The sequence below is a fragment of the Hyperolius riggenbachi genome, chromosome 9 (assembly GCF_040937935.1).
Source record: "Hyperolius riggenbachi isolate aHypRig1 chromosome 9, aHypRig1.pri, whole genome shotgun sequence".
NCBI lineage: Eukaryota > Metazoa > Chordata > Amphibia > Anura > Hyperoliidae > Hyperolius > Hyperolius riggenbachi.
Window position 1 is genome coordinate 67,903,942 of NC_090654.1, and position 22,076 is coordinate 67,926,017.

A 22,076-nucleotide genomic window follows, 5' to 3' on the forward strand; every position below is an offset into this window, starting at 1 on the left:
TAGTGCAATTGGTATTTTCCAGAATTACAATTGTTGGCCTGCATCTTTTTTTGTTTTGTTTGCAGTTCTATGCTTTGTACCTTTTTGGTGAGGATTGGTATGGCTATGGGGAGGAGGAGGCGATTATTAGAATTTGGGGGTATATTTAAATTATTTTAAATACGCCCCTGAGTTCTACATTGCAGGTTGCAACAATTTGTAATCACCAATAAAGTTCTCTTAAGGGCCAGTTCACACTTGGGGTGCTTTTATAAGTAGTTTTTCTGCTCTTTGCTGATAGCCGGTATTGAGCAAAGCACTGCGGTAAATCCTTGCAGTGCCTGTGATGTGCGTATATCGCAAAAGTGCACTGCGTGTAACATTTTGCTGGCAGTTAGAACGCCATTCTCATTCTCTGGAATGAGACTGAAAAACGCAATCACTGTAACATGGAGCCACAATTGCTTGGTAGATATGCAATTACACTCCATAGGCGATTGCGATTTGCCTTTTGCGATCCCAGTGTTGAACCCGGCCTAAGGGGGACCAGCTGGATCCCAATTATTTATCAGGTGGTCGCTGTGTTCCCCGACTTTGCACTTGATGGTGTAAGAGTGGTACCCCTTAAGACCACCTATCCCCATCTTCCTTCTCCAAAACGCTATCCCCTATTCCTCTCTCACTCCTATTCCCTAACCCGCCCTAATAGAGTCTACCTTACCATGGTGGGCCGGCTTACAATCCTATTGGCCAAAATGTGATTTAGTTTTAGCCAACTGGATTAGCCAAAGGACTCTGTTAAAAAAAGAATATAATAAACTATCTTAGATGGAGATTAAGTAATTAGGGCCCTTTTTATTAAGCACGTTTCGATTTAAAAATTGTATCGTTCCCATTTTGCCAATAGCAAAAGCACGGCGATGAACATGTGAATTGCATTGCCGGGTTTTTGCTAGTGCAATTGGTATTATCCAGAATTACAATTGTTGGCCTGCATCTTTTTTTGTTTTGTTTGCGTTTCTATGCTTTGACCCTTTTTGGTGAGGATTGGTATGGCTATGGGGAGGAGGAGGCCATTATTAGAATTTGGGGGTATATTTAAATCATTTTAAATATGCCCCTGAGTTCTACTCTGCAGGTTGCAACAATTTGTAATCACCAATAAAGTTCTCTTAAGGGCCAGTTTACACTTGGGGTGCTTTAATAAGTAGTTTTTCTGCTCTTTGCTGATAGCCGGTATTCAGCAAAGCACTGCGGTAAATCCTTGCAGTGCCTGTGATGTGCGTATATCGCAAAAGTGCACTGCGTGCAACATTTTGCTGGCAGTTAGAAGCCATTCTCATTCTCTGGAATGAGACAGAAAAACGCAATCACTGTAACATGGAGCCACAATTGCTTGGTAGAAATGCAATTACACTCCATAGGTGATTGCGATTTGCCTTTTGCAATCCCAGTATTGAACCCGGCCTAAGGGGGACCAGCTGGATCCCAATTATTTATCAGGTGGTCGTTGTGTTCCCCGACTTTGCACTTGATGGTGTAAGAGTGGAACCCTTTAAGACCACCTATCCCCCTCTTCCCTCTCTAAAACGCTATACTCTATTCCTCTCTCACTCCCATCACCTAACCCGCCCTAATAGAGTCTACCTTACCATGGTGGGCCTGCTTACAATCCTATTGGCCAAAATGTGATTTAGTTTTAGCCAACTGGATTAGCCAAAGGACTCTGTTAAAAAAAGAATATAATAAACTATCTTAGATGGAGATTAAGTAATTAGGGCCCTTTTTTATTAAGCACGTTTCGATTTAAAAATTGTATCGTTCCCATTTTGCCAATAGCAACAGCACGGCGATGAACATGTGAATTGCATTGCCGGATTTTTGCTAGTGCAATTGGTATTTTCCAGAATTACAATTGTTGGCCTGCATCTTTTTTTGTTTTGTTTGCGTTTCTATGCTTTGACCCTTTTTGGTGAGGATTGGTATGGCTATGGGGAGGAGGAGGCCATTATTAGAATTTGGGGGTATATTTAAATCATTTTAAATATGCCCCTGAGTTCTACTCTGCAGGTTGCAACAATTTGTAATCACCAATAAAGTTCTCTTAAGGGCCAGTTTACACTTGGGGTGCTTTAATAAGTAGTTTTTCTGCTCTTTGCTGATAGCCGGTATTCAGCAAAGCACTGCGGTAAATCCTTGCAGTGCCTGTGATGTGCGTATATCGCAAAAGTGCACTGCGTGCAACATTTTGCTGGCAGTTAGAAGCCATTCTCATTCTCTGGAATGAGACAGAAAAACGCAATCACTGTAACATGGAGCCACAATTGCTTGGTAGAAATGCAATTACACTCCATAGGTGATTGCGATTTGCCTTTTGCAATCCCAGTATTGAACCCGGCCTAAGGGGGACCAGCTGGATCCCAATTATTTATCAGGTGGTCGTTGTGTTCCCCGACTTTGCACTTCATGGTGTAAGAGTGGTACCCCTTAAGACCACCTATCCCCATCTTCCTTCTCCAAAACGCTATCCCCTATTCCTCTCACTCCTATTCCCTAACCCGCCCTAATAGAGTCTACCTTACCATGGTGGGCCGGCTTACAATCCTATTGGCCAAAATGTGATTTAGTTTTAGCCAACTGGATTAGCCAAAGGACTCTGTTAAAAAAAGAATATAATAAACTATCTTAGATGGAGATTAAGTAATTAGGGCCCTTTTTTATTAAGCACGTTTCGATTTAAAAATTGTATCGTTCCCATTTTGCCAGTAGCAACAGCACGGCGATGAACATGTGAATTGCATTGCCGGGTTTTTGCTAGTGCAATTGGTATTTTCCAGAATTACAATTGTTGGCCTGCATCTTTTTTTGTTTTGTTTGCGTTTCTATGCTTTCACCCTTTTTGGTGAGGATTGGTATGGCTATGGGGAGGAGGAGGCCATTATTAGAATTTGGGGGTATATTTAAATCATTTTAAATATGCCCCTGAGTTCTACTCTGCAGGTTGCAACAATTTGTAATCACCAATAAAGTTCTCTTAAGGGCCAGTTTACACTTGGGGTGCTTTAATAAGTAGTTTTTCTGCTCTTTGCTGATAGCCGGTATTCAGCAAAGCACTGCGGTAAATCCTTGCAGTGCCTGTGATGTGCGTATATCGCAAAAGTGCACTGCGTGCAACCTTTTGCTGGCAGTTAGAAGCCATTCTCATTCTCTGGAATGAGACAGAAAAACGCAATCACTGTAACATGGAGCCACAATTGCTTGGTAGAAATGCAATTACACTCCATAGGTGATTGCGATTTGCCTTTTGCAATCCCAGTATTGAACCCGGCCTCAGGGGGACCAGCTGGATCCCAATTATTTATCAGGTGGTGGTTGTGTTCCCCGACTTTGCACTTGATGGTGTAAGAGTGGAACCCTTTAAGACCACCTATCCCCCTCTTCCCTCTCCAAAACGCTATACTCTATTCCTCTCTCACTCCCATCACCTAACCCGCCCTAATAGAGTCTACCTTACCATGGTGGGCCGGCTTTCAATCCTATTGGCCAAAATGTGATTTAGTTTTAGCCAACTGGATTAGCCAAAGGACTCTGTTAAAAAAAGAATATAATAAACTATCTTAGATGGAGATTAACTAATTAGCGCCCTTTTTTATTAATCATGTTTCGATTTAAAAATTGTATCGTTTACATTTTTCCAATAGCAACAGCACGGCGATGAACATGTGAATTGCATTGCCGGGTTTTTGCTAGTGCAATTGGTATTTTCCAGAATTACAATTGTTGGCCTGCATCTTTTTTTGTTTTGTTTGCAGTTCTATGCTTTGTACCTTTTTGGTGAGGATTGGTATTGCTATGGGGAGGAGGAGGCCATTATTAGAATTTGGGGGTATATTTAAATCATTTAAAATACGCCCCTGAGTTCTACATTGCAGGTTGCAACAATTTGTAATCACCAATAAAGTTTTCTTAAGGGCCAGTTCACACTTGGGGTGCTTTTATAAGTAGTTTTTCTGCTCTTTGCTGATAGCCGGTACTCAGCAAAGCACTGCGGTAAATCCTTGCAGTGCCTGTGATGTGCGTATATCGCAAAAGTGCACTGCGTGTAACATTTTGCTGGCAGTTAGAACGCCATTCTCATTCTCTGGAACGAGACTGAAAAACGCAATCACTGTAACATGGAGCCACAATTGCTTGGTAGATATGCAATTACACTCCATAGGCGATTGCAATTTGCCTTTTGCGATCCCAGTGTTGAACCCGGCCTAAGGGGGACCAGCTGGATCCCAATTATTTATCAGGTGGTCGCTGTGTTCCCCGACTTTGCACTTGATGGTGTAAGAGTGGTACCCCTTAAGACCACCTATCCCCATCTTCCTTCTCCAAAACGCTATCCCCTATTCCTCTCTCACTCCTATTCCGTAACCCGCCCTAATAGAGTCTACCTTACCATGGTGGGCCGGCTTACAATCCTATTGGCCAAAATGTGATTTAGTTTTAGCCAACTGGATTAGCCAAAGGACTCTGTTAAAAAAAGAATATAATAAACTATCTTAGATGGAGATTAAGTAATTAGGGCCCTTTTTTATTAAGCACGTTTCGATTTAAAAATTGTATCGTTCCCATTTTGCCAATAGCAACAGCACGGCGATGAACATGTGAATTGCATTGCCGGGTTTTTGCTAGTGCAATTGGTATTTTCCAGAATTACAATTGTTGGCCTGCATCTTTTTTGTTTGGTTTGCGTTTCTATGTTTTCACCCTTTTTGGTGAGGATTGGTATGGCTATGGGGAGGAGGAGGCCATTATTAGCATTTGGGGGTATATTTAAATCATTTTAAATATGCTACTGAGTTCTACTCTGCAGGTTGCAACAATTTGTAATCACCAATAAAGTTCTCTTAAGGGCCAGTTTACACTTGGGGTGCTTTAATAAGTAGTTTTTCTGCTCTTTGCTGATAGCTGGTATTCAGCAAAGCACTGCGGTAAATCCTTGCAGTGCCTGTGATGTGCGTATATCGCAAAAGTGCACTGCGTGCAACATTTTGCTGGCAGTTAGAACGCCATTCTCATTCTCTGGAATGAGACAGAAAAACGCAATCATTGTAACATGGAGCCACAATTGCTTGGTAGAAATGCAATTACACTCCATAGGTGATTGCGATTTGCCTTTTGCAATCCCAGTATTGAACCCGGCCTAAGGGGGACCAGCTGGATCCCAATTATTTATCAGGTGGTCGTTGTGTTCCCCGACTTTGCACTTGATGGTGTAAGAGTGGAACCCTTTAAGACCACCTATCCCCCTCTTCCCTCTCCAAAACGCTATACTCTATTCCTCTCTCACTCCCATCACCTAACCCGCCTAATAGAGTCTACCTTAGCATGGTGGGCCGGCTTACAATCCTATTGGCCAAAATGTGATTTAGTTTTAGCCAACTGGATTAGCCAAAGGACTCTGTTAAAAAAAGAATATAATAAACTATCTTAGATGGAGATTAACTAATTAGCGCCCTTTTTTATTAAGCATGTTTCGATTTAAAAATTGTATCGTTTACATTTTTCCAATAGCAACAGCACGGCGATGAACGTGAATTGCATTGCCGGGTTTTTGCTAGTGCAATTGGTATTTTCCAGAATTACAATTGTTGGCCTGCATCTTTTTTTGTTTTGTTTGCAGTTCTATGCTTTGTACCTTTTTGGTGAGGATTGGTATGGCTATGGGGAGGAGGAGGCCATTATTAGAATTTGGGGGTATATTTAAATCATTTTAAATACGCCCCTGAGTTCTACATTGCAGGTTGCAACAATTTGTAATCACCAATAAAGTTCTCTTAAGGGCCAGTTCACACTTGGGGTGCTTTTATAAGTAGTTTTTCTGCTCTTTGCTGATAGCCGGTATTCAGCAAAGCACTGCGGTAAATCCTTGCAGTGCCTGTGATGTGCGTATATCGCAAAAGTGCACTGCGTGTAACATTTTTCTGGCTGTTAGAACGCCATTCTCATTCTCTGGAACGAGACTGAAAAACGCAATCACTGTAACATGGAGCCACAATTGTTTGGTAGATATGCAATTACACTCCATAGGCGATTGCGATTTGCCTTTTGCGATCCCAGTGTTGATCCCGGCCTAAGGGGGACCAGCTGGATCCCAATTATTTATCAGGTGGTCGCTGTGTTCCCCGACTTTGCACTTCATGGTGTAAGAGTGGTACCCCTTAAGACCACCTATCCCCATCTTCCTTCTCCAAAACGCTATCCCCTATTCCTCTCACTCCTATTCCCTAACCCGCCCTAATAGAGTCTACCTTACCATGGTGGGCCGGCTTACAATCCTATTGGCCAAAATGTGATTTAGTTTTAGCCAACTGGATTAGCCAAAGGACTCTGTTAAAAAAAAGAATATAATAAACTATCTTAGATGGAGATTAAGTAATTAGGGCCCTTTTTTATTAAGCACGTTTCGATTTAAAAATTGTATCGTTCCCATTTTGCCAGTAGCAACAGCACGGCGATGAACATGTGAATTGCATTGCCGGGTTTTTGCTAGTGCAATTGGTATTTTCCAGAATTACAATTGTTGGCCTGCATCTTTTTTTGTTTTGTTTGCGTTTCTATGCTTTGACCCTTTTTGGTGAGGATTGGTATGGCTATGGGGAGGAGGAGGCCATTATTAGAATTTGGGGGTATATTTAAATCATTTTAAATATGCCCCTGAGTTCTACTCTGCAGGTTGCAACAATTTGTAATCACCAATAAAGTTCTCTTAAGGGCCAGTTTACACTTGGGGTGCTTTAATAAGTAGTTTTTCTGCTCTTTGCTGATAGCCGGTATTCAGCAAAGCACTGCGGTAAATCCTTGCAGTGCCTGTGATGTGCATATATCGCAAAAGTGCACTGCGTGTAACATTTTGCTGGCAGTTAGAACGCCATTCTCATTCTCTGGAACGAGACTGAAAAACGCAATCACTGTAACATGGAGCCACAATTGCTTGGTAGATATGCAATTACACTCCATAGGCGATTGCGATTTGCCTTTTGCGATCCCAGTGTTGATCCCGGCCTAAGGGGGACCAGCTGGATCCCAATTATTTATCAGGTGGTCGCTGTGTTCCCCGACTTTGCACTTCATGGTGTAAGAGTGGTACCCCTTAAGACCACCTATCCCCATCTTCCTTCTCCAAAACGCTATCCCCTATTCCTCTCACTCCTATTCCCTAACCCGCCCTAATAGAGTCTACCTTACCATGGTGGGCCGGCTTACAATCCTATTGGCCAAAATGTGATTTAGTTTTAGCCAACTGGATTAGCCAAAGGACTCTGTTAAAAAAAGAATATAATAAACTATCTTAGATGGAGATTAAGTAATTAGGGCCCTTTTTATTAAGCACGTTTCGATTTAAAAATTGTATCGTTCCCATTTTGCCAATAGCAACAGCACGGCGATGAACATGTGAATTGCATTGCCGGGTTTTTGCTAGTGCAATTGGTATTATCCAGAATTACAATTGTTGGCCTGCATCTTTTTTTGTTTTGTTTGCGTTTCTATGCTTTCACCCTTTTTGGTGAGGATTGGTATGGCTATGGGGAGGAGGAGGCCATTATTAGAATTTGGGGGTATATTTAAATCATTTTAAATATGCCCCTGAGTTCTACTCTGCAGGTTGCAACAATTTGTAATCACCAATAAAGTTCTCTTAAGGGCCAGTTTACACTTGGGGTGCTTTAATAAGTAGTTTTTCTGCTCTTTGCTGATAGCTGGTATTCAGCAAAGCACTGCGGTAAATCCTTGCAGTGCCTGTGATGTGCGTATATCGCAAAAGTGCACTGCGTGCAACATTTTGCTGGCAGTTAGAAGCCATTCTCATTCTCTGGAATGAGACAGAAAAACGCAATCACTGTAACATGGAGCCACAATTGCTTGGTAGAAATGCAATTACACTCCATAGGTGATTGCGATTTGCCTTTTGCAATCCCAGTATTGAACCCGGCCTAAGGGGGACCAGCTGGATCCCAATTATTTATCAGGTGGTCGTTGTGTTCCCCGACTTTGCACTTGATGGTGTAAGAGTGGAACCCTTTAAGACCACCTATCCCCCTCTTCCCTCTCCAAAACGCTATACTCTATTCCTCTCTCACTCCCATCACCTAACCCGCCCTAATAGAGTCTACCTTACCATGGTGGGCCTGCTTACAATCCTATTGGCCAAAATGTGATTTAGTTTTAGCCAACTGGATTAGCCAAAGGACTCTGTTAAAAAAAGAATATAATAAACTATCTTAGATGGAGATTAAGTAATTAGGGCCCTTTTTTATTAAGCACGTTTCGATTTAAAAATTGTATCGTTCCCATTTTGCCAATAGCAACAGCACGGCGATGAACATGTGAATTGCATTGCCGGATTTTTGCTAGTGCAATTGGTATTTTCCAGAATTACAATTGTTGGCCTGCATCTTTTTTTGTTTTGTTTGCGTTTCTATGCTTTGACCCTTTTTGGTGAGGATTGGTATGGCTATGGGGAGGAGGAGGCCATTATTAGAATTTGGGGGTATATTTAAATCATTTTAAATATGCCCCTGAGTTCTACTCTGCAGGTTGCAACAATTTGTAATCACCAATAAAGTTCTCTTAAGGGCCAGTTTACACTTGGGGTGCTTTAATAAGTAGTTTTTCTGCTCTTTGCTGATAGCCGGTATTCAGCAAAGCACTGCGGTAAATCCTTGCAGTGCCTGTGATGTGCGTATATCGCAAAAGTGCACTGCGTGCAACATTTTGCTGGCAGTTAGAAGCCATTCTCATTCTCTGGAATGAGACAGAAAAACGCAATCACTGTAACATGGAGCCACAATTGCTTGGTAGAAATGCAATTACACTCCATAGGTGATTGCGATTTGCCTTTTGCAATCCCAGTATTGAACCCGGCCTAAGGGGGACCAGCTGGATCCCAATTATTTATCAGGTGGTCGTTGTGTTCCCCGACTTTGCACTTGATGGTGTAAGAGTGGAACCCTTTAAGACCACCTATCCCCCTCTTCCCTCTCCAAAACGCTATCCTCTATTCCTCTCTCACTCCCATCACCTAACCCGCCCTAATAGAGTCTACCTTACCATGGTGGGCCTGCTTACAATCCTATTGGCCAACATGTGATTTAGTTTTAGCCAACTGGATTAGCCAAAGGACTCTGTTAAAAAAAGAATATAATAAACTATCTTAGATGGAGATTAACTAATTAGCGCCCTTTTTTATTAAGCATGTTTCGATTTAAAAATTGTATCGTTCCCATTTTGCCAATAGCAACAGCACGGCGATGAACATGTGAATTGCATTGCCGGGTTTTTGCTAGTGCAATTGGTATTTTCCAGAATTACAATTGTGGGCCTGCATCTTTTTTTGTTTTGTTTGCAGTTCTATGCTTTGTACCTTTTTGGTGAGGATTGGTATGGCTATGGGGAGGAGGAGGCGATTATTAGAATTTGGGGGTATATTTAAATCATTTAAAATACGCCCCTGAGTTCTACATTGCAGGTTGCAACAATTTGTAATCACCAATAAAGTTCTCTTAAGGGCCAGTTCACACTTGGGGTGCTTTCATAAGTAGTTTTTCTGCTCTTTGCTGATAGCCGGTATTCAGCAAAGCACTGCGGTAAATCCTTGCAGTGCCTGTGATGTGCGTATATCGCAAAAGTGCACTGCGTGTAACATTTTGCTGGCAGTTAGAACGCCATTCTCATTCTCTGGAATGAGACTGAAAAACGCAATCACTGTAACATGGAGCCACAATTGCTTGGTAGATATGCAATTACACTCCATAGGCGATTGCGATTTGCCTTTTGCGATCCCAGTGTTGAACCCGGCCTAAGGGGGACCAGCTGGATCCCAATTATTTATCAGGTGGTCGCTGTGTTCCCCGACTTTGCACTTGATGGTGTAAGAGTGGTACCCCTTAAGACCACCTATCCCCATCTTCCTTCTCCAAAACGCTATCCCCTATTCCTCTCACTCCTATTCCCTAACCCGCCCTAATAGAGTCTACCTTACCATGGTGGGCCGGCTTACAATCCTATTGGCCAAAATGTGATTTAGTTTTAGCCAACTGGATTAGCCAAAAGACTCTGTTAAAAAAAGAATATAATAAACTATCTTAGATGGAGATTAACTAATTCGCGCCCTTTTTTATTAAGCATGTTTCGATTTAAAAATTGTATCGTTTACATTTTTCCAATAGCAACAGCACGGCGATGAACATGTGAATTGCATTGCCGGGTTTTTGCTAGTGCAATTGGTATTTTCCAGAATTACAATTGTTGGCCTGCATCTTTTTTTGTTTTGTTTGCATTTCTATGCTTTGTACCTTTTTGGTGAGGATTGGTATGGCTATTGGGAGGATGAGGCCATTATTAGAATTTGGGGGTATATTTAAATCATTTTAAATACGCCCCTGAGTTCTACATTGCAGGTTGCAACAATTTGCAATCACCAATAAAGTTCTCTTAAGGGCCAGTTCACACTTGGGGTGCTTTAATAGGTAGTTTTTCTGCTCTTTGCTGATAGCCGGTATTCAGCAAAGCACTGCGGTAAATCCTTGCAGTGCCTGTGATGTGCGTATATCGCAAAAGTTCACTGCGTGCAACATTTTGCTGGCAGTTAGAAGCCATTCTCATTCTCTGGAATGAGACAGAAAAACGCAATCACTGTAACATGGAACCACAATTGCTTGGTAGAAATGCAATTACACTCCATAGGTGATTGCGATTTGCCTTTTGCAATCCCAGTGTTGAACCCGGCCTAAGGGGGACCAGCTGGATCCCAATCATCTATAAAGTGGTCGTTGTGTTCCCCAACTTTGCACTTGATGGTGTAAGAGTGGTACCCCTTAAGACCACCTATCCCCATCTTCCCTCTCCAAAACGCTATCCCCTATTCCTCTCTCACTCCCATTCCATTACCCGACCTAATAGAGTCTACCTTACCATGGTGGGCCGGCTTACAATCCTATTGGCCAAAATGTGATTTAGTTTTAGCCAACTGGATTAGCCAAAGGACTCTGTTAAAAAAAGAATATAATAAACTATCTTAGATGGAAATTAACTAATTAGCGCCCTTTTTTATTAAGCATGTTTCGATTTAAAAATTGTATCGTTTACATTTTTCCAATAGCAACAGCACGGCAATGAACATGTAAATTGCATTGCCGTGTTTTTGCTAGTGCAATTGGTATTTTCCAGAATTACAATTGTTGGCCTGCGTCTTTTTTTGTTTTGTTTGCATTTCTTTGCTTTGTACCTTTTTGGTGAGGATTGGTATGGCTATGGGGAGGAGGAGGCCATTATTAGAATTTGATGGTATATTTAAATCATTTTAAATATGCCCCTTAGTTCTACTCTGCAGGTTGCAACAATTTGTAATCACCAATAAAGTTCTCTTAAGGGCCAGTTCACACTTGGGGTGCTTTAATAAGTAGTTTTTCTGCTCTTTGCTGATAGCCTGTATTCAGCAAAGCACTGCGGTAAATCCTTGCAGTGCCTGTGATGTGCGTATATCGCAAAAGTGCACTGCGTGCAACATTTTGCTGGCATCCTTAGCTGAAAACAGTTCAGCTAAGGATGGGAGTGGCTACCAAAAACATAGATGTAAACTGCCAGATACACACTTTCAATTATGATTGGCCAATCACTGACCAATTTTACCAAATGGGTGTAGTAATGAGAGATTACCTACCCAATCTGTTCGTAGTTTTCAATATCTGTTGAAACTCATACTACATGGAGATGATAAAATTGGTCAGTGATTGGCCAATCAAGATTGAAAGTGTGTACCGGGCTTTAGGGAAACATGGAAAATTCCTTTACCTGCACTGAGCATTAATTGTACATTGCGATATAGCTGAAAGCAGCTGATTCAGTGTAAACCAGCCCTGCATCTATGTGTTTTAAAGGGACCCTGAATTAAAAATGAAATTGGTACTTACCTGGGGCTTCCTCCAGCCCACTGTAGGCTGCGAGGTCCCCCAGGGTCCTCTTGACTTCATGAAAGTGTGTACCTGGCAGCATCTATGCATTGCAGCAGGCCTGGTTTTTGGTAGCCACTCCCATCCTCAGCTGAACTGTTTTCCCAGTCCTGCTGGTGGCTCCGTTAACAGTGACTTTTGGGCTGAAAGTTGTCCATATACTTCCAGTAAGTCCACGTTCCGTGTCAGCATGACGGCCAATGTTACAGTCTGACGCAGGACTGTCACTCCGGCCAGCGTGATGATGCGTAGCGGCTGGCATGAGGACGCAGAGCATGGTCTTCCTGGAAGTATACGGACAACTTTCAGCCCAAAAGTCGCCATTAACAGAGCCACCAGCAGGGCTGGGAGAGGAGCCAGTAGGACACCGGGGGACCTTGCAGCCTATGGTGGGCTGGAGGAAGCCCCAGGTGAGTATTAATTTAATTTTTTACGACTGCTCAGCATCCCTTTAAATAAAAGCTTTTCACAACGCACTGCTGCATATACTTTTTATGCATTATGGCCCAATACATACAAATGTGCAGGAAAATGCACAGCGACTAATAGAGAGTGCAGAACAACTGTACAATTAAGATGCGTTATCTGTCGGCGGTGTAACTCTGCAGCTCCCATATCTGTTTAGCTTCTGCAAAATTCAGGTTCAGCCTCACAAACCCAGAGCCGGCATTTTCATAGGGTAAAGCTAAGGGCCCCTGAGCCCGCTGCCACACCCCCAGGTCTCCCCAACTTTCTTGTACTCTGCAGAGTGTTCAGCTGCAAAGTGAACTCCCCTGTCCGGCCGGCTCGCTCCTCCGTCAGTATGTGTGCTCCCGTCTTTCCTCTAGCTGCCTCTTCATGGCATATTATTACATAACAACATACCGCCAGGTCACGGTGCAGAGGCGCCCCTGCAGAGAGGAAGACAGCAGCGCATGGACTGATGGAGGAGCGTGTCGCCGGACAGGTGAGTTCGCTCTGCAGCTGGTTCGGGACCCGAAGGGGGTAGATTTATGAGAAACAAAGGGTCCTCTAATGCAGTATGCAGTTTCCTGGACGGACGGGGATCAGTCTCAGGGGTAATCGGGCAAGAACAGCGCTGGAGATTTGGGTGCTGCAATAGGTGCCATGTGAATTACGGCTATAGCAGCGCTCAGTCAGTAATTTGGGCGCCATTAAAAGACGAAGCCTAAATTATGATAAAAGCAGCACATGGAGGCTGCCATATTTATAAATATGGTGGGGGCGGGTTACTGCGCGCGCGACCTAGTGGACAGTGTCGTGCGCAGCGGGTTACGGGGGGAGGGGCTGGGGTGCGGCGGCATAGCTAGCATAGTTGCCTTAGTATAGGGAGTTTAGTTGCCCCAGTATGGCTAGTATAGTTACCCCAGTATAGCTAGTATTGTGACCAGTATACCTAGTATAGTCCCAGTATGGGTCAGTAGTGCCCTAGTATAGCGCCCAGTATAGCTAATATAGTGTCCAGTATGGGTAGGTAGTGCCCCAGTATAGCTAGTAAAGTGCCCAGTATAGTGCCCCAGTATGGCTAGTAAAGTGCCCAGCATGGCTAGGCTAGTATAGTTACCCCAGTATAGCTAGTATAGTGCCCCAGTATGGCTAGTAAAGTGCCCAGCATGGCTAGTATGGTTACCCCAGTATGGCTAGTATAGTGCCCCAGCATGGCTAGTATAGTGCCCAGCATGGCTAGTACAGTGCCCAGCTATAGCTAGTATAGTGTCCCAGCATGGCTAGTATAGTGTCCCAGCATGGCTAGTATAGTGTCCCAGCATGGCTAGTATAGTGCCCAGCATGGCTAGTATAGTGCCTAGCATGGCTAGTAAAGTGCCCAGTATAGGTAGGTGGTGCCCACGCGGCCGCCGCTTCTGTTACCTTATGAGCGGGCGGGCGGCCGCTTCCGGATTCCCCCAGGCGCCGCTCTCCTTCATGCATGCAGTACTATCTCCTCCTATAACAGCAGCGCGTCTTGCGTCTGCTGTAAGGAGGGAAGGAGGCGGGGCAGCGGCTTCCTGTAGCGGCGATATGCATCCTGGGGGAATCCGGAAGCGGCCGCCCGCACATAAAGTAACAGAAGTGGCGGGCGCGGGGGGGGGGGGGGGGGGGAACAGGGGCAAGATGACAGACCCGCCGCGGCCCAGCTGGAAACTGCCAACGGACCGGCAGTGGGCCGCGGCCCGGTGGTTGGGGACCCCTGCCTTAGAGTGCTGAAATATATAATAATAATAATCCGAACATTTATATAGCGCTTTTCTCCTTTCAGACTCAAAGCGCTCAAGAGCTGCAACCACTGGGACGCATTCAAGAGGCCACCCTGCAGTGTTAGGGAGTCTTGCCTTGAAATCCTTACTGAATAGGTACTGACCCTAGCCAGGATTCAAACCCTGGTCTCCCATGTCAAAGGCAGTGCCCTTAACCAGTACACTATCCAGCCACTAGTACTCTGTTGAGCCACTATGAAATATTGACCTTTTTTTATTTCTATCCTCTCCTGGCAGAGAACTGGGCTTCCTAGAGTAAAGTAGTTTATGGCTGTAATTCCTTATCAGTAGTCTCACTGGGTCCTGACTGGAGAAAAACTGTTAAGGTGCCCATACATCAGGAGATCATGGGCAGATTCGACAAAGAGACAAATTGAACTCTAATCGAATCTGATTAGATAAATTTGTCTGTTAACCAAAGCTGCCCATATACTGCAGGCCAATTCCCGTCCGATTTAAGCATGAAATCTTAAGGGAATCGGCTGTGCCCACCGCGTCCGCCCCGCTGCTGCCCTCCTAATGTATAAATGTGCCCCCCCAGTGTGTGCATTTATGAATTACCTGTCCTCTAGCAGCCTCTGCGCGGTGTCCGTAACGTCCGAGCGGCTCTCTGTACACGCCACTGGCGCATAGTGTCTGGCGTTACACGCTGTGCGCTGGTGGCGTGTACGGAGGCTACCCGGAGGTTACAGACACCGTGAGGAGGCTGCTACAGGACAGGTAATGTATAAATGCACACACAAGTGGGCACATTTATACATTAAGGCGGCAGCGGCGGGGGTTTCGTGCTCATTTCAAAATCGGCCGCCATACCGCCGCACACCCGAGCAACCAACTTTCGGTCTTAAATGGGTTGTATCATCGATTGGGTCTGCACTTGGCGGCACTGATTTTCAACCAATTCGATAATAATCGAATTGGTTGGTCAATGGACCGCCAAATAGCCTGATGTATGGGCACCTTTAGTTGCATAATACAATATTACCTCTTTCAGGCAGAGAAAGAAGAAAAGCAGTGCTTCTGTTTTTCTTCATGCACACAAATTGTGAAGCAGCCTATTGATTTCAATAGGCTGCAATTCTGAATTTAGATGTGTGCATGTGAACAGTGCTGCTCAAATCCGGATCCGGGAGATGCCCGGATAGTTGCTATCTGGATATCTCCCAGTAAACCTGTGCGGTGTGGGCGGGGGGGGGGGGGGGGGGGGACAGGGGCCTTAAGGTATTCATTTTTTTCTGCTTTGTTTTACTCAAAGATGGTCTTTCATACCTTTTTTTTCTCAGAGATAATGTTGTCCTCAGTGTATCTTGTTTCTGGTGAGCCAGGGGCTGCATCCAAAGGTAATGATGTAGAGCCCCATAGAGTGCCATGGCAGATTTGTATGTCCCAGAATGCCAGTGGGATGAACATTGCGGAGCGGTCTAGGGTAGGGGGAAGAAGAGGAGACTGGTCAGGTGATCACACTTTTTCTAGGCAAAAACAGAAATTGAGAGACATTTGTATTGATACAGAAGAAAGGGACAGCATTGGCAAGCAAATCTGGATGCATGGAAGTCAGCTGTGTGCTAACCCTCTCTACTGGCACTAAATACAAAATAAGGGCTCGTTTCCATATAGTGCACTTTTATGTACACTTATGGAAATGCAATCGCAGGGACAGCAGACAGTGCATAGACTGCACTGTCTGCCATTACCATTCATGCACGGTGATTCAGCGCTGAATCGCTCATGGTTTGCTGCATTTCGGGGTGCTTTAGCCCGTCGCAAGCCCCGCTCATCCGCCGAGTGTGACGTGTAGCCACTGGGCTCTGCGCTTCAATGGAAAGAAGCCCTAAGGCTACACAACCATCAGCAGATGTCTATCTGGATCTGAAGTCACTAAATAAAATATAAGTAACCAGAAGGGGGCTACAGCAGCTACATATTACACACTCTACCTCCCTGTTATACCGGACTGTTATAAAAGTGAGGACACAATCAACAATAAAAAAGTTTATTTGCATTTTTAATTTTCAGTTGCGGGATCCTAGATACATTCTCTCATTTTCTGTCACATCAAGGGTCTTTAAAGGCGCTTCTCATTTTCCAACCTACCCAAAACTTAACGTGGATCCGAGATAAACTTTTACTCATTGCATAATTGTGTTCCTTTCATATAGTTTATGGGGCATTCCTCAAGCCAAATACTTTGTTTTGTTTTAATACTCTAAATTCCCTAAAACTAAACAGGCCTCGCCCACAGCTCCTATTGTGCCTTGGCACTGTAGCAAGGGCTTATGGGAGCTCAGTCTGGGCAGGAGGAGGAGGAGGTTGTTACTAGACATTGATTTCAGAGGTAGAGGGGAGGATGGAGGAGGAGAGGGGACTACATTTACACACAGGCAAGCTGATAGCATCTCCAGCCCTTAGCCTGTGACAATGTGACAAACAGAACATGGCTGCCCTCATTGTATCACAGGAATAAATAATCATAAACGTTTGAAGCTGTTTGCAGCTAGATATGCTGTGTAAACTATCTAAACTTTAGATAAGATATATAGACAAGTTACTTGTTATAGTTAGTTTTTCATCTCAGATCTGCTTTAAAGGACTTACGAGGCGAAGTTAAGAAAAAAAGTTAATCACCTGCCTCATCTTTTAAGGCACGGAGGACGCCGTCCGCGCCCTCTGTGCCGATCCGCCGGGTCTCCCCGCTCATTAGCCCCCCGGGCCGGCTGCCGACCCCACGGCCCGGGTCGAGCTCTCCTGCCTCTCGTAAAATGGCCGCTTGCTCTGGCTGCGGCTGCGCAGTCCGCATAGCCGCGAGTGCGGCTGCGCAGCTCTAGGGCCATCCCCCCCGATCCACGCTATGCAGCCGCGGCCAGAGCAAGCGGCCATTTTACGAGAGGCAGGAGAGCCCGACCCGGGCCGTGGGGTCGGCAGCCGGCCCGGGGGGCTAATGAGCGGGGGGACCCGGCAGATCGGCACGGAGGGTGCGGACAGCGTCCTCCGTGCCTTAAAAGATGAGGCAGGTGATTAACTTTTTTTCTTAATTTCGCCTCGTCGTAAGTCCTTTAAAGAGGCACTTAAGCCTCAAACCTCATACTGCATGGAAGTAGTAAAATTGGCCAATCAGAATTGAAGCAGGTACAGTGAGTAGTCCTCATGCCCACTGCCCCCCCCCCCCCCCCCCTCCACATTCACTTCCATCCCCCTCTGCTCTCTCCTAGGAGCCAGCAAAAGCTGATCTGAGTCAGCAGCAGTGCACAAGCGTTAGGCCTGGCAGCACACATCATTGCGCACAAGTCAATGACGCGCACCGCCGGGTAGAGCCGGGACAAGGTCCTTCAGCTCCCAAGGCAGAGACAGCAAAGTGCGCCCCTGCATCCCTCCCACCCCAGCCATCACACACTAATTGCTATTAGACTAAGAGGCGCCCCAGGGCCCCCAGCGTCCCCAACACCTTAATCTCTAGTTATCTGGCTTGCAGTCACTGCTATGTATGCCCTTTTGTTATTTCTTTGTGCTTCAAACACAATTGGGAATGACAGCTGAATGAATTGTGCACCCCCTCCTACACTGCGCCCTGAGGCTGGAGCCTCTTCAGCCTCTGCCTCGGCCCGGCCCTGCCGCCGGGCCTAGTGCCTGCCAACCCTGAAGCAGCTCCTGCTGGCATTTAGGAGAGAACAGACGGGGATAGAGTTGAATGGGGACACACATGCGTCTGTCGTTATCCGCTGTTTCAGTTTCAACTGACGATCATTATGTGTGTGCAGAGGCCGCAGATCGCTATTGCTCGGGCAAGAGTACAGTTCCGTCCGGTAGGATTTTTAACGATCCCCGATGCCCAAGCACAACCATTCACAATGCTTTTTACTAGCCCCACCCACTAATTAAAGCGCCTCCGTCATACGCCGATTGTCGTCCCCTCTGCCCTCCTCCATAGCAACAGAGCACATTGCTGGCCTCAAGGCTAGAGGCATGTCTGTACAACATCATTCCCCGAATTATTGCCCGAGGGATCGTTTCTCGATCTCTTATGGGCGACAATTCTCGCATGTGTGTACATAGCTTCAGCATATCGAAGCCATAGCAGCCACCTTGTGGAATATGAGCCAGCCCTACACACTGCCAGCTAAACTCCCCACCTCCCCTTCCCAAACTGCACCATAATATGGCTGAGCATCACCCCATACACAGACCTCAGGTATAATATCGCTCAGCATTGCCCCATACACAGACCTCAGGTATAATATCGCTCAGCATGGCTTCATACACAGACCTCAGGTATAATATCGCTCAGCATCACCCCATACACAGACCTCAGGTATAATATCGCTCAGTATCTCCCTATACACAGACCTCAGGTATAATATCGCTCAGCATCGCCCCATACACAGACCTCAGGTATAATATCGCTCAGTATCGCCCTATACACAGACCTCAGGTATAATATCGCTCAGCATCGCCCCATACAGAGACCTCAGGTATAATATCGCTCAGCATCACCCCATACACAGACCTCAGGTATAATATCGCTCAGCATGGCCCCATACACAGACCTCAGGTATAATATCGCTCAGCATGGCCCCATACACAGACCTCAGGTATAATATCGCTCAGCATCGCCCCATACACAGACCTCAGGTATAATATCGCTCAGCATCGCCCCATACACAGACCTCAGGTATAATATCGCTCAGCATCGCCCTATACACAGACCTCAGGTATAATATCGCTCAGCATCGCCCCATACACAGACCTCAGGTATAATATCGCTCAGCATTGCCCCATACACAGACCTCAGGTATAATATCGCTCAGCATCGCCCCATACACAGACCTCAGGTATAATATCGCTCAGCATCGCCCCATACACAGACCTCAGGTATAATATCGCTCAGCATCGCCCCATACAGAGACCTCAGGTATAATATCGCTCAGCATCGCCCCATACACAGACCTCAGGTATAATATCGCTCAGTATCGCCCTATACACAGACCTCAGGTATAATATCGCTCAGCATGGCCCCATACACAGACCTCAGGTATAATATCGCTCAGCATCACCCCATACACAGACCTCAGGTATAATATCGCTCAGCATGGCCCCATACACAGACCTCAGGTATAATATCGCTCAGCATCGCCCCATACACAGACCTCAGATATAATATCGCTCAGCATCGCCCCATACACAGACCTCAGGTATAATATCGCTCAGCATCGCCCCATACACAGACCTCAGGTATAATATATCGCTCAGTATCGCCCTATACACAGACCTCAGGTATATTATCGCTCAGCATCGCCCCATACACAGACCTCAGGTATAATATCGCTCAGCATTGCCCCATACACAGACCTCAGGTATAATATCGCTCAGCATTGCCCCATACACAGACCTCAGGTATAATATCGCTCAGCATTGCCCCGTACACAGACCTCAGGTATAATATCGCTCAGCATCGCCCCATACACAGACCTCAGGTATAATATCGCTCAGCATCGCCCCATACACAGACCTCAGGTATAATATCGCTCAGCATCGCCCCATACACAGACCTCAGGTATAATATCGCTCAGCATCGCCCCATACACAGACCTCAGGTATAATATCGCTCAGCATCGCCCCATACACAGACCTCCGGTATAATATCGCTCAGCATCGCCCCATACACAGACCTCAGGTATAATATCGCTCAGTATCGCCCTATACACAGACCTCAGGTATAATATCGCTCAGCATCGCCCCATACACAGACCTCAGGTATAATATCGCTCAGCATCGCCCCATACACAGACCTCAGGTATAATATCGCTCAGCATCGCCCCATACACAGACCTCAGGTATAATATCGCTCAGCATGGCCCAATACACAGACCTCAGGTATAATATCGCTCAGTATTGCCCCATACACTGACCTCAGGTATAATATCGCTCAGCATTGCCCCATACACAGACCTCAGGTATAATATCGCTCAGCATCGCCCCATACACAGACCTCAGGTATAATATCGCTCAGCATGGCCCTATACACAGACCTCAGGTATAATATCGCTCAGTATTGCCCCATACACAGACCTCAGGTATAATATCGCTGAGCATGGCTCTATACACAGACCTCAGGTATAATATCGCTCAGCATCGCCCCATACACAGACCTCAGGTATAATATCGCTCAGCATGGCCCTATACACAGACCTCAGGTATAATATCGCTCAGTATTGCCCCATACACAGACCTCAGGTATAATATCGCTCAGCATTGCCCCATACACAGACCTCAGGTATAATATCGCTCAGTATTGCCCCATACACAGACCTCAGGTATAATATCGCTCAGCATTGCCCCATACACAGACCTCAGGTATAATATCGCTCAGTATTGCCCCATACAGAGACCTCAGGTATAATATCGCTCAGCATCGCCCCATACACAGACCTCAGGTATAATATCGCTCAGTATCGCTCTATACACAGACCTCAGGTATAATATCGCTCAGCATCGCCCCATACAGAGACCTCAGGTATAATATCGCTCAGCATCACCCCATACACAGACCTCAGGTATAATATCGCTCAGCATGGCCCCATACACAGACCTCAGGTATAATATCGCTCAGCATCGCTCCATACACAGACCTCAGGTATAATATCGCTCAGCATCGCCCCATACACAGACCTCAGGTATAATATCGCTCAGCATCGCCCCATACACAGACCTCAGGTATAATATATCGCTCAGTATCGCCCTATACACAGACCTCAGGTATATTATCGCTCAGCATCGCCCCATACACAGACCTCAGGTATAATATCGCTCAGCATTGCCCCATACACAGACCTCAGGTATAATATCGCTCAGCATTGCCCCGTACACAGACCTCAGGTATAATATCGCTCAGCATCGCCCCATACACAGACCTCAGGTATAATATCGCTCAGCATCGCCCCATACACAGACCTCAGGTATAATATCGCTCAGCATCGCCCCATACACAGACCTCAGGTATAATATCGCTCAGCATGGCCCTATACACAGACCTCAGGTATAATATCGCTCAGTATTGCCCCATACACAGACCTCAGGTATAATATCGCTCAGCATTGCCCCATACACAGACCTCAGGTATAATATCGCTCAGCATCGCCCCATACACAGACCTCAGGTATAATATCGCTCAGCATGGCCCTATACACAGACCTCAGGTATAATATCGCTCAGTATTGCCCCATACACAGACCTCAGGTATAATATCGCTGAGCATGGCCCTATACACAGACCTCAGGTATAATATCGCTCAGCATCGCCCCATACACAGACCTCAGGTATAATATCGCTCAGCATGGCCCTATACACAGACCTCAGGTATAATATCGCTCAGTATTGCCCCATACACAGACCTCAGGTATAATATCGCTCAGCATTGCCCCATACACAGACCTCAGGTATAATATCGCTCAGTATTGCCCCATACACAGACCTCAGGTATAATATCGCTCAGCATTGCCCCATACACAGACCTCAGGTATAATATCGCTCAGTATTGCCCCATACAGAGACCTCAGGTATAATATCGCTCAGCATCGCCCCATACACAGACCTCAGGTATAATATCGCTCAGTATCGCCCTATACACAGACCTCAGGTATAATATCGCTCAGCATCGCCCCATACAGAGACCTCAGGTATAATATCGCTCAGCATCGCCCCATACACAGACCTCAGGTATAATATCGCTCAGCATGGCCCCATACACAGACCTCAGGTATAATATCGCTCAGCATCGCCCCATACACAGACCTCAGGTATAATATCGCTCAGCATGGCCCTATACACAGACCTCAGGTATAATATC

General features: G+C 45.6%; 1 long non-coding RNA gene across 1 annotated transcript in view; it reads right to left on the bottom strand.

The window, feature by feature from the left end:
• LOC137531624 (uncharacterized) overlaps window positions 1-22,076 on the bottom strand; it is a 473,661-nt gene that overhangs the window by 151,175 nt on the left and 300,410 nt on the right. Inside the window, exon 4 of the long non-coding RNA XR_011023685.1 lies at window positions 15,506-15,657. This is a non-coding gene — a long non-coding RNA (uncharacterized lncRNA). The remainder of the gene's footprint in view (window positions 1-15,505; window positions 15,658-22,076) is intronic.